Source organism: Gasterosteus aculeatus, chromosome 1 (genome assembly GCF_964276395.1).
Source record: "Gasterosteus aculeatus chromosome 1, fGasAcu3.hap1.1, whole genome shotgun sequence".
Classification (NCBI taxonomy): domain Eukaryota; kingdom Metazoa; phylum Chordata; class Actinopteri; order Perciformes; family Gasterosteidae; genus Gasterosteus; species Gasterosteus aculeatus.
Genome location: NC_135688.1, coordinates 22,914,691 through 22,933,036, shown reverse-complemented (window position 1 = coordinate 22,933,036; position 18,346 = coordinate 22,914,691).

Below are 18,346 nucleotides of genomic sequence, written 5' to 3'. Positions count from 1 at the left end.
GTGTGTATGCAGAGTCTGACTGTCTGCCTGTCTGTCTGTCTGTCGTCTGGCCCTGGGGTTTGTTTCTGACCCTTAGAGAAAGCTTGTACTGCTTCATAAACTGCCTTTTCTAGTTATTTTTCAGTTCTTTCACCTCCTACGCTCTCACAATCGACACAAAAGTGGAAGCAAACTGCTAGCTAAAATATTAATTTAGTATTCTTTCTCTTCAAACTGTCTGAACCAGGGCCGACAGACCCAGACAGAAGGTACACTGACACACATATAACCTTTGCTCCCGTCATTTCTGCCATACAGTCTAGACTCCCTTATTTTAGTTTTACTATACAATTTATAGAAATGGAGCTGCTGACTGACAGCCACTCTCTGGGATGCGCAGCGTCAGAACACCAAACCACTCAATCTCAGATGGAGACGCGCGGGAAACCAAACATCTTAATGACTGCACTTTACTGCGGTGTGTGTGTGCCATGTGGGCCGAAACACTCCGTCATTGCGGAGGCTTATCGAGGTAAAAAGGACTCAAGAGCACTGTATCCGTAGCCGGGGAGAGCTGTCATGTCTTCCTCATGGGGAGCTTCCCTGACAGAACAGCAACGGGGAACCATGACATCGTCAACGTGTGTTGACGGCGGCGCATTGCTGTGCCGCGGGGCATACAGTCACCTATTAAACAAGTCTATTTTAAACCCTCCTGCTAATTTTCAGTCTCTCTGGGGGATTAATACGAGAATAACTATGATAATTGTTTAATAAGCGCACTTTGCTCTGCATCAAAGGAAAGATTTTTGCATATTATTTTCCACGAGTTCAAAGCTGACGTAGCCCTGAACAAATGGCCCTCAATGTGGAGGCTGCTTTTAAATGCACCAAAGAGAGCAGTGTTAGGAGACGGCCATGTAATTGCGTAATTAAAACAAGGTTATCAAAGTCGAAAGTAGCACTTTTGTCATGTATTTGCTATTAAAAATCTATAGGCTCCTCCAGTGTTTCGTGCCCCAGGCCTTACAGATCTTAATTGGGCACCAGTGTCAAGTACTTAGGCGCTAACCAATGCAATTTAATTAATTCACTTTCTTACCGACACAAAATCTCTGGTTGCACAATGACAAAACCACTTTTTTGTGTGACTCTTTGACCAAGTCCTTCAATTGTCCCTGATTGCTTAATTCAGAAGGAAAATTCAAGCCATGGCCGATGTGTTGAGTCTGTAATCTCTCTCTCTGTTTTCAGTTTTTTGGGGGGGGGCGGGGCATCGTTCCTTGAAGTTCACAGAAAAACCTTTCCGTACTGCTGCCTACCTGCCATGTGGCGTCTCAAGGGAATTGCGCAGCAGTGAGATTTTTTTTGGTCCGTCACAGCGCCGGCCTCGGCTAAGGAAGCAGAAACCCTCGGAGGTCTGACTTGAGTGGCAGTCAGTTGACAAGGTCATGATAGCGAAAACTGGCTGCGCGGCACAGAGCCACTGCATTGAGCCGCTCAATCCGCCCCCTTTGGACATGTCAGCCACTGGGTTGCATCACATTTGTTCCTGAAACGGCAAAGAGAGGGCCCGGGTTTGCCATCAGTGGCGACATTGTAAAATAAAACTCTGGAAAAACCTCAAAGATGCTGTTGTGCCAAAAACGGCAAACATCAATAACGCTGAACCGTAACAAAATGGCATCAAGTCAAAATCCACACGCCATTGCTTCACATTACCCCAGAGATACCTAACAATAACCCCCCCCACTCCCAACCCAAGCCAGCATCTGAACATCTCCTCCTGAGACCTCTCGCTGTTGTGAATATGGTGAATTGATTTGTACATAGTAGTTTTTCTTTGGTGAGTTGATAACCGTGCACAAATTTACCCCGCCCCTCGGGACCGTGGGTATTTACAACACAACAGGGACTGTTAGTAAAAGGTGTCAAAGCCCGAAATATGCATCCTTTGCCGGAATAGTTCGCCCCTCACGAGCAATGAATCATCCACCCACTGTTATGTCCGATTTTGCAAAGAAAGTAGACGTTTCATGAATAGAATCTCCCCCGACCCTCCCTATGCGCACCCCCTCTTCTCATTTTCCTCCATGTTTAATGTTTAATTTTAACCTCCAGTGCAGAGCAGAATGAACATGAGGGTCTCACACCTGCAGCAGGCGTAGCTCCACAGCGCCCCCACATGGCAGTGAGGGGGATCCCCCTCCCCCCCCCCACCAACCCCTGTGACCAGACTCGGGGAAAAGACAAGGCACGGCAGGCATAGTTCAACCACAGACAGAGGGGCTTTGCTATGTTTAGTCAGGTAGCCAGTCTGTAAGTCGTCACTGCGTATTCTCCAGACTCACACCCCTTCCCTCTATTCCTAGGCTGTGATGGACAGCTTGCATGAGTGTGTACGGGGGAAGACAGCAGAGATGGGAAAGGGGAGGTAGGGGCGTTACAGGTAGGATTATAGACATCCCCGTTATGCAGGTAGATACGGAAGTCTTTGTGTTCGGGCTGAAGCTGACACCCCCCCCCCCCCCCCCCCCCCCCACACACACACCAACCCTGCCTCATTTGCCCAAACACACACATACGCTCCTTTCACCCATTCTCATTGACAACATCATTGTTAATAGTGCATCAGTCTCCTTGAACAAGACGGGATGGAAGTCAATGCTACCTCTGTACTGAAAGCTGCATTGATCTATATTTCCCATTTACTCACTATATTCAGTTAAATGTGTCACTTTTACCGAAACACAAAAGAAACCACCAAAAAATCACCAATTTTATTATACAATTGGTGAGCTTTACAGAGGCTGTTATTGTGTGGCTCATAGTGGAGAGCAGCCGAGGAAACAGCTGCAGGTACTCTACCTGTAACAGTATCTGACTGTACTCTACTCTACCTGTATCAGTACCTGGCTGTACTACTCTACCCGTAACAGTATCTGACTGTACTCTACTCTACCTGTAACAGTATCTGACTGTACTCTACTCTACCTGTAACAGTACCTGGCTGTACTACTCTACCTGTAACAGTACCTGGCTTTACTACTCTACCCGTAACAGTATCTGACTGTACTCTACTCCACCTGTAACCGTATCTGACTGCTTTACTTTATTTGTAACAGTATCTGACTGTTCTACCTGTAACCGTACCTGGCTGTACTACTCTAACTGTAACAGTATCTGGCTGTACTACTCTACCTGTAACAGTACCTGGCTGTACTACTCTAACTGTAACAGTACCTGGCTGTACTACTCTACCTGTAACAGTACCTGGCTGTACTACTCTACCTGTAACAGTATCTGGCTGTACTACTCTACCTGTAACAGTATCTGGCTGTACTACTCTACCTGTAACAGTACCTGGCTGTACTACTCTAACTGTAACAGTACCTGGCTGTACTACTCTACCTGTAACAGTACCTGGCTGTACTACTCTACCTGTAACAGTATCTGGCTGTACTACTCTACCTGTAACAGTATCTGGCTGTACTACTCTACCTGTAACAGTACCTGGCTGTACTACTCTAACTGTAACAGTACCTGGATGTACTACTCTACCTGTAACAGTACCTGGCTGTACTACTCTACCTGTAACAGTATCTGACTGTACTCTACTCCACCTGTAACAGTATCTGACTGCTTTACTTTATCTGTAACAGTATCTGACTACACTGGCAATTGAATACGAGGCACTGCTGCTCGTACCTGTGCCAGTGTCCGACGCTACTCTACCTTACTTAACAGTATCCGACTGTAGTCTACCTGTAACAGTATCTGACTGTACTCTACTTTACTTGTTACAGTATCCGATTGTACTCTACTTAAAAAAAATATCTAATTATACTCTACCTGTAAAAGTATCTGACTGTACTCTCCCTGCTTATTGTAACAGAGCAGCGGGGGGACATGATGGAGGCTTCAGCAGCAAAAGAGATTTTTTGAAAGCTGATGTGTCGATAGACAACTGTTTCTTAATACCTTCACCTCTTCACCTTCAACAATGGAGGGTCGAGAGGCATTCAGAGAGAGCTCAGCTCCAGATGCCACTATGAGAGCGAGAGCTCATCGCTTGCAGTGTCAAGTCCCTGAGTGTGGAAAAACAACAATCCTCCAAGCCAAGGGATCTTATTATAAGACATATATAATCCGATTAAACGTGAACTCAACAGAGGATGCAAACTGTCAACACACACAGATGGGAAAGTGTGCAGAATAAATAACAAGCTGAGTGTTTGCTCAGTCATGTTATCACTGTGAAATGACTGGGATGAAGTGTTAATTCACTGCTGACTATTCGAAGGAATAAATTAATTAAATTCTGTCCATTTAGTGCAAAAGGGACAGAATAATGCAGATGTAATAATCTGTAACTCTGATGGACACTAATAGGTTCATATCACACAGACATGGGAACCAGTGCCTCAGTGGAAGGGGATGGGGAAAAGAAGTAAAACATGCTGCACCGACAATCCGTAGTTGAAGCAGAGAGAAATATGGCTGTTCCTATAACACTGTTTCTGATGACCTGCTGCGTTTTGTAATAAACAGATGCTACATTACATTTTACATTTACATTACATTTTTTCACATTATGAAATGACATTTAAAATTTTCGAGTGGTTTCGCTAAATGTGGAAGTCACATTTTATAATGAAAACAGAATGACACATGCATTCAGACAAACTGATTTCAGTGTTGTAATCATAGCAATCGTTTCTTTTTTATTATAATATTTTGTTGGTGAAAAAATGATGAAATTCAACATTTTTGACCAGTGGTTACCATTATAGTTGACTGTGATTTGTCTAAATAGCAACACAAAATACATTTTTTTCATTACCATACAAATACAGTCACACTCAGGGACTTGATGTCAAAGCAGACCTGGAAACATTTTATTTTATTTACAGCAGTGTTGATGTCACGGTGTAGTTTATTTCTTGTCTTATTTTGTAGTTTTCTCCTTCTTGTCTCCCTGGGTAACTTCACTTCCTGCCTTGTCCTGTCATCCCCTGTGATTGTCGGATTGTTTCCACCTGTGACCAATCACCTGCACCTCCCTAGTGTATTTAAGCTGTGTGTGTCTCTTGTCACTTGTGTCTCTTGTCATTGTTGATTGTTGGATGTTCTTGGTTTCTGCTGGTATTTTTGCCCCTTGGCCCTTTGGAATTTCTTGGTTTTGGAAATAAACCACACCGTGACAGTTGACTTGTGCATGTTCTTCTGACAGGGCTCCTCAAACTGACCATCAGAAAGCTTCAGCTTATTTGGCTTGCTGCAGTGCTCGTAGGGACCAAAAGGTCAGACCACATCAATCCTATTCTAAAGTCATACACTGGCATTTAAATATGAGGTAATGCTGAAACCGACCGATATACCTCACAGACAGATGTTTAAGGAGAACGCTCCTGCCAGGCCGCTCTGGTCAAGTGGGAGTGTGCAGACAGTAGCTCCGAGTGGCCAGGGCTAAACCTAGCAAAAAACCTCAAGCTACTCCCTGTTTATCTGAAAAGGAGCCAGTCTTTGAATCTTTGAAATAAGGAAAAACAAATTGACTTGATGCTTCATGTTCAAGCTACACCACAGGAGGAAGATTTTAGTGTTTGCGAACACCATGTCTCTTCAGAAAACCTTTTAATCACCCCTATATACCTCTCCTTGATATGCTATATGACGAGACGAGTGGATACCATTTAATTTAAATCTATAAAAGTTAAACCTGGTTCTGGTGCTTGCTACAAAACCCAGAATTCATCCAAGGAAGACTCCGCAATGATAGGATCATTAAGTAAGTAGTGTTTATATTGTTAACCGATGATGAATTACCCGTGGGACTCTATTGTAATTGCAAAAAATGACATGTAATGCTTATAATTTGAAACTGCAGCCGGTGGGTTGACTCCTGAAAAGTCCTATTCATCACAATGTTGTTGTGTGCAGTAGAAGCAGAAAATACAGCCAAGCAGCAGCTCCCTATTTCAATCATCAGAGGCCTCTGACAGCTTCCTCTTTGCAACCGCGGCGCAGAAGATTAAGACGTTTTCTCAGAGAACACTTGGATTTCTTTACCTCCCCGCTCTCGGCAGGAAGCTCCAGCTCGGCTTCATCTCGTACCTCCCTACTTGAAGACGTTGCCCGGAGGCAGCGGGAGAATGTATGAAAACAAAATATTTGCATTACTAGCGGGACTTGTCCACATGTGGTTGAGATATTGGGTCACCAAAGTGGCGGATGCCTTGATCTGCCGGTGCCTGAAGCACATGGAGGCCAGGTTGACGAGCACAGCTCCACTTGCGGTGGTTCTGCTATTAAAGAGAGAGAGATCTCAAAAGCTGCTTCCCCTGTCAGCATTGTCAAATAATTCAAATGAATCTTTATTAAACTAAAACCAGAGAAACCGAACACTGCCGACTCCTATATGAATCCATTACTGGTGTGATGTCTGGAGAAAACCGACAGAAATGTTTGGTGTTAGTTTGGTTAACCATACTTTAAACTCATTTATATCATAAAAATGTTATTAAACTAATAGGCTTTATTTTCGGATGGAAATGGGCCATTGAAAGACCGTCTGGTGGAGGTGTTTCCCACAAGTCCATGTATCACGTGATGACATTGAATTAAGTCCGTGCCGACGGAACTGCGACCCAAGAAATGTGAGTCACCCAGAAGCAGCGAGCAGATTTTTTAAAAACAGCTCTTTAAAGTGAAACAAAAAAGACAACGCTTTTTGACAGTGTGTGTTCCCCCCACAGCGTAGCTGGAGGAATCAGATGGCAGATTGAGGCCATGCAGCCCCTCTGAAAGCTCGTTTAGTACTCTGCCTTATGGCGGCATCACCATCAGGCGGGCAGGACCCGGTGCCTCTGAAGCAGCTCTCTGGTTCACCAGCTGGAGACGGTGCTGTTCATCCCAGGGATGCACCCTCAGCCTGGCTTGAGGTTTGCACCGCCACACATCCCCACGTCTACCTCCGACCGCTACTCCTTTCCTTTACTCGTTTCCCAACACCAAGCTCCACCATAAGCTTCTCACAATGCGACAGGGCTTTTACTCTTTTGGAGCAGTCCCCCAAATAAGGGCAACAAAGACCCTGGACTCTTTTAAGACTGGCCCAAACACCTTTTTATTCAGGAAGGCCTTTAACTTTCTGCTAAATCAGTGTTACAGGATGTTTTGGTTTATTAACTGTTGCAGTCAGGTTATTGTCTCATTATTTGATAACTGGTATTTACTCAAAGTTGCTGAATATGTCGCCATCTTCCCAGTTGTTTTATTATTAATAATTAAAATCATCATCATCATCATCATCCACATCACAATATTCGTTAATTGCTATGAGTTCTAGCAGAGGTAACACAATGGAATATATTACTGATATTACTTCCACTGATAATTTACACTAGTCATGACAGAAAAACAGTCTTTTAGTTTAGCGTAAAATGTTAAAATGTCCCTTTAATAATGATGTTACAAAGTAGACCGCCTTTGAAAAAGCTACATCGAAGCTTTGGAGAACCAGAAAGTGTCTTTTCCCATTTGTTTTGTTTATCAATCTATTGACATGTGTGAAATTATCATTTAATTAGTCATTTAAGAACATAGGCAAAAGCAAAATAATTTAAGACGTCCATGAACTTTTAATAATTTAGAACATTCACAATCACAATCCCCAAACGTCTAATGGATAAAATATCAATCACACTACATAACCACAATGATAAAATAAAATGGACACTAATAACCAGTGCGTGAAGTGGACCTGGGACTCAAGGCATGTGTTGGGCACAAGCCGGTGTGTGTGACGTCCGGATTTTCAATGCCCTGTCTGTAACCATCGCCCCCCACACTGGCCGTACAAAAATAGGACTACTTTTACTGTACAAAGTTAGATAATTATCCTATATTTCAAAGTTCAAAAGGACCATGTCTCACTGCTACTGTCAAAGACTTTATTTACAAATTTGATGATTTCTCCTTAGTAAAAACCCTATTTTTGCAAGTTCAAAAACACCATCTCTTGAAATTTGGTGGTTTTGAACTTGCAAAAATAGGTCTTTTAACTTTGCAGAAATCTTCAAATTTGTACAGTATTTCACTTCAAACACGGCTAATAACAAAAAATGTGCAATGTCTGCGCAACGTCTTACGATGGTGGATAAAACCCAGCCATGCTTTCCGGCGTGGACATGTTATGTTTTCGTTCTTTATTTTTAATAGATTTCACTTTGTCATTGTGGTTTGTTGTGTGTAGAATGTTTAGGAAAATAATGAATTTAATGCATTTTGGAATAAGGCTGTAAAATAACAAAATGTGGAAAAAGTGAAGCGCTGTGAATACTTTCCGGACACACTGTATATATATATATATATACATTTGCATTTATATAGATGTATAGATAGCTTGTGTTTTGCCGACAAAGCCACGGCAAAGACGTACAGAGGTTATGCTGCAGGAGGAGGATAGAGACGTCTAGAACAGGTAGCAATATTCTTCCTGCACCCTTAAATGCAGCATTGTGTTAATGCATACGTGGACACAATCACATGTTTAATGACTCATACTGTCCACTCTCCACTCAGTTCAGTGGGAGCTACGCTTTAAGGGGACCAAATGCACGTGCCCAGGCCCTCAAGGCCACATGGACATGTGACTGTAACATGAGCTTCAAAGGAGCTCTTAAAGAATCCACTTTATTCAGGTGCCCGACAACATCGCTTAATGTATTCTTCAAGAACAAGTTTCCCCAGAACACAGGACAGTTTCCTGATAGGGGCTTAGAATTAAACATGATCCTTGAAAGTGTTCCATTGAGCGGCTTGAACAGAAGACAGATTCATTCAGCGTGCTCTCGGATGCCTTTGACCTTTGTGGTACGGTCTCCTTTTATCTCTGCAAACCGCGGGCCTTCACAATATGTCTTTCACGCCACCCTAGGCTCTCTACACCTTATCAGTCGGAGCACAGAATAATGGTGCAAAAGGCTCTCTGTTTAAGATTGATAAAGGCGGGGAGACAGCTTTCCCCATCAACACTCGGGGCTTATCTGCGCCGCTCGTCTCGAGAGGTGGTTGGGTACAGCTCCGAAGAGCACGTCCGGCCCCAGAGCCATCCCGGCTGTCTGACTGCTCACCAGAGAGGAGACGCATGCAAGAGGCTCAGCCCCGGCTAGGGCGCCGCCCTGATTCATTAGAGGTGTTAATCAGTGAAGGGGCGAGTTCACTTCACACAGTTTGATGGATACATTTTCTGGCTTTTAAGAACATAAAGTGCCTTGATTACTGTTACAATTACTACGTAATGATACTTTCTGCCTTGATTGTAAACAATGGGTTAATGTTCTGTGTTTAAATATGTGCCACTTGTTTCATGAGGTTTCATCATAAAATGAGCAAACAAAGAGATACATAATTGTCATAGGGGGGGTCAAAGGTTCTGGTCAAGTATACGTCATCCAACCTTTCCTCTATTTCCCAAATAATTAAGACACACAGGGCTATATTCATAGGCATGCTAAAGAAGACATATCTGTCATGAACCGGGTATCCTCCTCTTTTCCTTTCCAACCTTTTCTTCACTTACACACACACACACACTTAATTACACCTGCTCATTCATTCCCAGCTGCTTCTCATCTGTCATCCTCTCTTCCCCTCACCTGTTCCTACCTTCTACAATTAGACTCTCCATTTCTTGCCTGCCTTTTCCCCTTGTTCTCTGCCAGAATATTGACTATGCACCCGACGTACCTGTACCTGCTGTCTCGTCTGCCCTGCCCTGCCCTGCCCTGCCCTGCCTTGTCCTGGTTTGTGTTGTCTGAGTCCAAACCTCTGTTCCACCCAGCCTCCCGTTTGATGTGGGCGGCCTGCTGTCTGGAGTGCTCTTCCCTCGGCCTGGAGCTCGCTCCCTTCACTCTCCGGGATTCCCCGTCGCCGGCCAGGCGCCCGCACCTCTTCTGTTAAGCCTATAGTGCCATTTTGTTTGTGAGACCACCTTGTGGCTACTTTAGTTCCTTTTTGCCTTGGACATTCTAAGTTGATTAAAACAGACTTTACCCGCCATTGCGTTTGGGTACTCTCTCCTCCACACACACAACAATATAATGCATATTTTAAGACTTATACTTCTACACGTTCACATGCTTTGAAAAATAATATTTTTCTGGTATTAGTCCGTATGAATATCCCTGTATTCACCTTCTGTCTGAAACTTTGTTTTAGCGCCTCCTCCAAACCAGACCAATCTTTGTGCGAATCCAGCGTTATATTGGCTGTTTTAAAATGATTTGCGCAAACCAAGAGCTTTTTCTCAATTTTTGCTGCAACATGGCTTTCATATATGAAATTAATCCATTTTGTTCTTGTGCCTTCTTGTGCATCATAAAAAACGAACGTACAAGGGTTATTTCAGTGTTTGAGGGTTGGTAGTCATGCCAGGAAGCCACATTACCACGTAGAGGCACTATCAGAGTGGAATTTTCATAATATGTAGCCTTTGAACTTAAAAGAGCTCAAGGAAAAACACGATCAGGTCACGGACTTTATCATTTTGCATCCAAAAAACCCCACTAAAACATTAAACCACCAGCAGTGATTGACAGCTACGTCAGTAGCTCCTCGACTCTGATTGGTTCCCTCTGGTACAGTGCAAAAGCTACCAGGAGCCCTGAAGCCAGGTAGAGGAACGGAATTTTCATTATAATTACCCAACAATGGCGTTAAGACGACTTATGAGTTACTTTTACTACTTGGATATTTTCTTTTGACACTATTTAATACTGTAGAAATCTGAAGTAGAGCCATTTGCAGGCTTTGTAAGGATTAGTGGGATATTTGGCCTTGCTGGTGTCGGAGCGTCTTCAGGGCGATGCGCCTCTGCAATGACCTCATCTGTTGGTGATGAACAAATAGTCATTTTATCGAGTACATTATGTCCACTCTGTATTTGCAGTTTGTAACAAAATTGTTTAGTAAAGCAGTTGGGGTTTTTATGGGATACAAGAAGCCATGAATTGTGAACCTCAGGTCTAACATTTCACAGAAAGCTTTGGTTAAGCAATCATTAATAAGGTGGGAAATAAATCCAAATTCACTACATATCTCACAGCATTCTTTCATCGAACAGAGGGAAGTTACACATGATTTTTTGGCTGTGTGCCTTTAGATCTTTTTATTTCTCCGTACATGAGCTTAAATATGCCTCAGCCAGCCTGTGTAATGATGCATGGAAACAATGCCTTGAATGCCCGGAATCTGACAAAGTTGACACTAACACAGGTATAAATAACTAGATTATTGTTCTATGCACAATGTTTCATTCACTGAAGAATAGTGTATTTTTATATCATATGAAAAAACACCCCACGCTGTCACAAACTCCACTCCCTAAAGAAATGTTATCAAACGTTAGAGATACATTTTAAGGTTGCATCCAAGATGTCAAACTGATTTGAAGAAAAAGATTTTACGGATCAAAAGTGAACCACCAGCAGTTGATGGAGACTGAAAACAAACGGAAGGAACAACTCTGTTCCTGTATAGCCAGGTCGGTCTGCATTCACCTCTACGTCAATAAAACCGGACTGAACATGAAGAAGACTTTAACGACTGTACGAGTCTATGGAGCAGAACCACATAGTTAGAGGACCTAGTTCGAAGCTGGACGATGCTACGCTATGATTGGCCGGCCTGTATACGAGGGTACTGGACGTAGCAAAGAGTCACATGAATTCACATTTGATTAAACAAGATTTAAAGATTTCATTCCACTGTGCTCACAGTGATAATTCTAACATGCTTTTGTTAGCATTTAGGCTGCAACGCTTATCATTCACCAACATGGATTAGCTTCTTCGCATGCTAAGAGTTGCTAATCAGCAGACATGTTGTACACTGAGGCTGAATGCAATGCTGACAGTATCACCGCTGCTGACACAAATTTTTTGATAGATAATCTAGTTGTAAAAGAAACAAATGCGGTGTTGGTGAATATTTAGCCGGATTTGCCTTTTTATGCGTGATGATGTAGCTAGCTTGGGACAAAAAGGGAGTTAGTGGGAATTTAAATCTCTCTGAAATGACCACTCCAACTGGGTGGCTCAGGAGGTAGAGCGGTAAGAGTCCACTAATCATTTTTTGCTCTTTGAAGGCACAGATCTCAGTGTGTGAATGGCTGAATGTTTACATGTAGGTTACAGTGCTTTATATAGTTGGAAAACTAGAAAAGTGACGAATAAAAGACCCTTTACTAAATTTTCACATAGCACAGTCAGCCTGATAATGCAGAAAATGTTCCCTATTAGTGGGTTAATGCAAAGACGTCCCATATTACTTGTGAAACAGGATTGATTTCACTTTCAAAGAGTTAGAGAAAATCCCATATTTGCCTCCAATAGATTCCATCTCTTATTTCCTTTCCGCTTGTAAAAGAGTGTTTCATGGAGGGGCGAATTGAGGCAGATGGATAATGAGAGTGGCCGGATCCTCGGGCTCTGTCAGTCTGGATCCCTCAGTTGTCAGGACTGCTGTCCTGACTGCTGTCCCGCTGTGTTTGCTGGTGGAGATTAGAGCAAGAAAAGAGCAAATCAGTTTGTTGGAGATCAAACACAGTCATTTCAGGGTACCGACTAGAATTGCTAGCGCCTGTGTACTATGGCTCATATTGAAAGCAGTGAAATTGTGTCTGCTCTGTCTCATCTGCAGTGTAAAATACCATTTATAAAAGGTTAGCAGTGATGCTGCCCTCACAAATCCACATTTTGTTAATTGTATGATTTGTTTTTAGAGCAGAACAGTTTGCCGCCCACACACACAGACAGCAAGGACTTCATAGAAGCATCCTGGTATTTGGCTCGTCCAGGAACTGGTAATGGGAACAGGCAAATGCAGAGGGAATTACACTGAACTCTTTCAGCAAACCGCTGCCAAAGCTTCACCCTGTATGGATGAAGGAGGAGGCTATGAAGTCAACATCTGGATGTCATGCGTACATGAAGGCCATCATGTCTTAATCAAACTCACAGAAAGACCCATGGCGCCTGTGTGAATGTTTATACCTCATTGTTATAACCGTGGGTGTTTTTTCACAGTAATGACAGCTTAATGACAGCTCAAAGAAAGACCAGCTTTTATTCTACAAAAAAAAAACATGAACAATTACAAAGAGAGTGAATTTCTGACGATTCAACCCGGGGAGTAAATTAGCCTTTCAAGGAATTCTAACAGCACTTTGCTACGGCAGGAACTTGATAAAAACAACATATTGTGTGTCTTGAGTGAGTACTTTTCTATATACTTGTCTCACAACGAAATCAGCGGTCGATGTGAGACACGTGGTTTGTGGATCTTAGTCACAATCCACATCCACCTCTTTCAAAAATGTCACAGCGTTAAAATGTTATCCAATCATACATTTGTGTGCAATTGTCATAAATATCACATTCCTTTTTGAGTCATTGGCAAATGGATTTATAACACCAAAATCTAATCCTCAATCAGTTTGCCTCATGAATTCAAGGAACTGATACTTACAGACAGATGGAAACATCATAGGCTGAACTATGTGCAAAGTAAAACGTAAACAAGGTAACATAAGTACCCAAAACCCTTTTCCGAAACCCTCACATGGCTCCTAAAGCTCAGTATGTGGGTTGGGTGTTAGGGTTACATCCAGTTGTGAGGAGTCAGGATCTTACACTGGGAGAATGTCAAGTGTTTTTGACATATATGTAAAGAGTTTCAGGAGCCTTACGTACGCGCACGACGAGTTTCAATGCTCATCTTATGCTCAGCTAATACCATCAAGCCGGAGCCGGACCTTGGTTCTGCGCTGACACAGCACTGCAGGGTAAGTCTGTCTGTGCGGCGCTACAATGCGACTCACTCGTCACGGGCCGCACCCGAGGAAGGTCCACGTGAGCCGGCCCCGCGGCTCAGAGAGGACTTATGGATCCTGCTCCTGTGTTCACTCTCTTCAGGCAGGAGGCTCTCTCAGGCGCACCGCTTTCCCATCGTGTCCTCCGTCTGGGCGGCGCGCTTTAAGACACGCTGCCGGTGTTATGCATTCAAATGTGATTCAGTCTCACACTCCGCGTACATAACAGGCCTCGTGAACGATAATTAAGCACTCAGTTCCTTGAAGCTGAATTACTGGTTGTGTGCCCCCTCACTGAAGTCATGCAAGAAAACCAAATGAGTCAGTAATTAATCTAATGAATGCATACAAGTGAGTAAGCAGCCACAGAAAGTAATTCGCCATTAGTTTTAATGATGATCCAAATATAGCAATTACTAACTAACGGAAGAGTAATTGCAAAGTGAAATTAATCTTATTCCCCCCTGAGCTGGTGGTTCAGGTCGTTGGTTGTGTTCGACGGGTGGATGCTCACCGAGCTGGAGATTGGTGTTCTCTCACAGAGCACACACCACATGTGTCTGAATAGAATGTAGAAGGGTTTAACGGCTCCTGTTGCACCCAGAACCTTTTTCTATTTCTCATCTCAATGTTTATGAATTGTGCCTGGCCCTCCCGTTATCCGTCATGCGTGGAACGTACATATTCCACTGTAGCTCTGACACAGAGCACTCTGAGGTGTTATTGTATGAGCTGCCTGATTACACAGCGATGAAGTGGAAAGCAGACGAGATGCCTCTGCATTCATCACACTTTTCCTGATGATGTCATAGTGCTCACAGGAATAAGCGTTATTGGAGGTACATAGCTGGTGTTTATTGGTATCCCTCCTCTGTTTATCAATTACAAACAGGATAGTCCTTTCAAATTCAAATCTTTAAGACCGGTAGAAACTAAAAAGGTTAGGGTTATTTTGATTATTTATTTCCACAACTTGCTAAGACACAATACATGATCCTTGATTTTAGAGTGGATGCAGAAATGATGAAAATATGAATGCGATTATGAGCATGCATGGTGTGGTGGTGCGTGTCTGCCTCTTGTGGCCAATACGAGCATTACGACAAACACTGCCAGAACCATTACTGTATTTTGCAAATGCAAGTTGTTTTTTACAAAAGATTATCTTAAAGAAAGAAATTCCCCTATTTAAGTCTTTTTTTTAACAGATAACAATGGAGAAAAGACTTAATAGAAGAACTAAATAAAATCTAAATGAAACACCAGACGGTATTTTTTAACTTTCACTTTCTAAACGCATAATAGATATTTATGTTGGAATAGAAGTTTGCTAAATGTTCTGCAACTTATATAAAAAGACGGTTTGGTATAAAAACGGTTCAGTTCTAAGCACAATGTGTCAAAAAGCATGGATCTCTAAGTATCAGTACCCCTTATTTGCAATACCTGTACTCATTTATTTGATGTCTTTGTAACAGAAATATTGTGCACATGGTGCAACTTGGGGCAGGTTGATTGACGGCGCTATAAAAGGTGGAGGACATTGACTGTTGGGGGGAAAATGGTGGAATCTCCGTGTAGCTGAGGGCACGGGTTAGATGAGGTTATGTGGAGTTGATTCAGTTAATGAATTCGATTTTGTTTGTTTGTTTATCTGTTTAATGAGACGTGTATCAGGAACCTTCCTTTTTTTTACAAATAAAGAAAACATATTTTTTACCTGGACCAAGTCTCGCTTGCCTGCCACCTAATTCCAGGATTCCCTCGGCTGTGACATCCTGACAGTTTCTATTTGGTCATAGGATTTATTAGTTTTTCCCTTCAAAAAGCTAAAAAATGTTTAAAATATAAATAGTTTTACAGGCTCTATTTTGATGGAAGATGCTTTCTATTTAACAAGCTTTCATCAAATATTAAAGTCAAATTCATATAATTTTGGAACAGGAGGTATGCTATAGGGATTATGCTATCGTGTTTGCTCTAGTTTCTTACATGTATTACGTGATTTATTTTATTTGTAGAACTAAGACGTCACTGGGGATCATCAAGTATTGACGTAATTATTGCACAATTTAGTGCAGTATGATTTATTGTTTGGGCTAATGTATCTTTAATCTCCCTGTAAAATTGATGACTTCATTCAATTCTAAGGAGGCATCGGTCCCCTACTAAGTAAACTTCACATTCTTTCTATATATAAAATACTCACCAAATATGTGGCTTATTGAAATGATATATCCTCTTCCATCTTGCATCTTTTGGGAGCTACTTGCTCAAAACAATCTCTCATAAATCAAGATAGCTTGCACATCTTTATCTTCCTTTCTACATATCAAGTGTCCCTCCGATCTGGAATGAAGATAAATACACATAATCTAGAGCACGTTATATTTGAATTTACCTGTATATTAAAACTAATTTCTCACTACGTTTATTCCTTAATAAGAAACCAATTTAGGTTCATCATGTCACAGTTAGGCTGTCTTTTTTCCACCAGCTGCATTCATGACTGCCGACCATATTCCCCACGGTATACGTTTTTTCTACTCAAAGCTTCAATTATGCAGTCGTAAAAAGGCATTTCAGTCCCTCTTACATCCCCTCCCTCTCTCTGATTCCTCCTTGAATACAGGGAAAGGACATGTGAGGACAGGGACAGGGACAATACAGGGCTTCTCATCAAAGTGTAGGATTGCGAGGTGTTACCCATTATAATATCAAGCAGATTAAACCCACATCCTCACTTCTCAGTGGCCTTCATCATCATCATCATCGCACACACCGGCCACGAGGAGGAACACTTCTCCAGAAGGAGAGAGCTGGGGGGGGGGGGGGTCAGAGGGGGGGAGCACTGTGTGCGAAGGCAAATTACGCAGTTGGATGACCATATTAGAGTACGGCTGGCTTCAGCAGATGGGAGAGGCCTTTATGAGACGGATAATGGCTGTGGCAGCGCACTAAAAGACCCACAGAAAGGAGTCGCGTTGCTGCGTCACATGACTCCTGATGGAGCAATACGTGTCGGTTGGGTGCTATTCAGACTTTAATAACATTTCTATCTCCTGTTGCTCATGCTTCAGGGATACTAGTGCACACAGACACGGTGTGATATTCATCATCACCACAAGATGACTTTGGGACTATTTCAGCGACCTCGCGACCTTCCCCTAGTGCCACCATGCAACACGTCCTTACTACCAGATCAGTGGATTTCCTCTTCACATTTGGACCAGTCCGAGATAACGCGTCCTTTTCCACTCAATAAAGAAGAGAGACATCAAAATAATAATTACCAACCTCTTTTTTTGGTTTACTTTATCGGAACTACTTGAATAGGATAATGCAACAACGTAGGTCTTGTAAAAATAATTCCTTCCTAAAATAAGTCAAGAAAGACTTCATTTCCCACAAGAAACCAACAACGGTCCCCTGGGTGAAAGTCCTCACTCCTTGTTGTACTCCAGCGGGTAAAGGGGGCCTCTATGCATTGGTTTCAGATAACAGAGGGAAGTGATTAAGGATCCACATTGGACACGAGGGGTTCAAACATTTTTGTCCCAATTGCCTGAAGATGACTCCTAATCGTTCGTTGATCCTTTTGAGCTTTTTTCTAGCCAACAGACGGAGACAGGCGAAAAGTTACAATATTTATATGATAATAATTAGTTGCGTAGCTTTACCTCCTCCTCGAGCCAAAGACTTTCAACAAAATATGCCTGATTACACCAGCATGCTCCCCGTCTCCTTTCTGTCACTTCCTTTAGGAAAATGTAGTCTTTTAATTCACTTTGTATGAAGCTCCTATTCGTGTGTTTTTCCCATGTATCCATAATGTACTGTGGCATTATTAAAGCCTTTGGGGAAGTTATTTTGTTTGTCTTGTTCCCCTTTTCTTCTCAGGAAAGCTTCAGGTGGTAGCAATTCCAAACCGGAACCAATCAGGAGGGAAATCCAGGTACTACTTTCAAAGAAAATAAATAATATATATTTGATCTTCTACAAAGTCAAAAAATTGTGCAAAGTGTTGTGACAGAATTAAGGGTTGAGATCCCTTCTTTTCCGCTGATCATCGCAATCCCTTTCACAAAGCTAGCTAACGACAGTAGATAGCTGATACCACTGAACACATTCTTTGTCAACATCATTATATCGAGATAACTCGAGAAGAAGCGCCCCCCCCCGAAGGAGCCGGTCTGAAACCCGATCCAAAGCCGCTCTCCTTCACTTTGACACGCAGCTCCAGAGCAGCGGCGTCGCCGAGCCGGGTGCCAAAGGCTTCCACAGCTTGAGGACGCGAGTGCAAATGTCAGCCCACCTCTGATCATCTCTCAATCAAACGCATCTTGATTCCATTCGTGTCTAAAAACAGGCCCCGGCATGAATACCAAAAAAAGCAGCTGCTAATGTAGTCACAGAAGGTTCAGACCATAAAACCGCGGGATGTGCAAATCAGGAAATCAAAATTGCGTTTGATTTAAATGAATGTGCTTG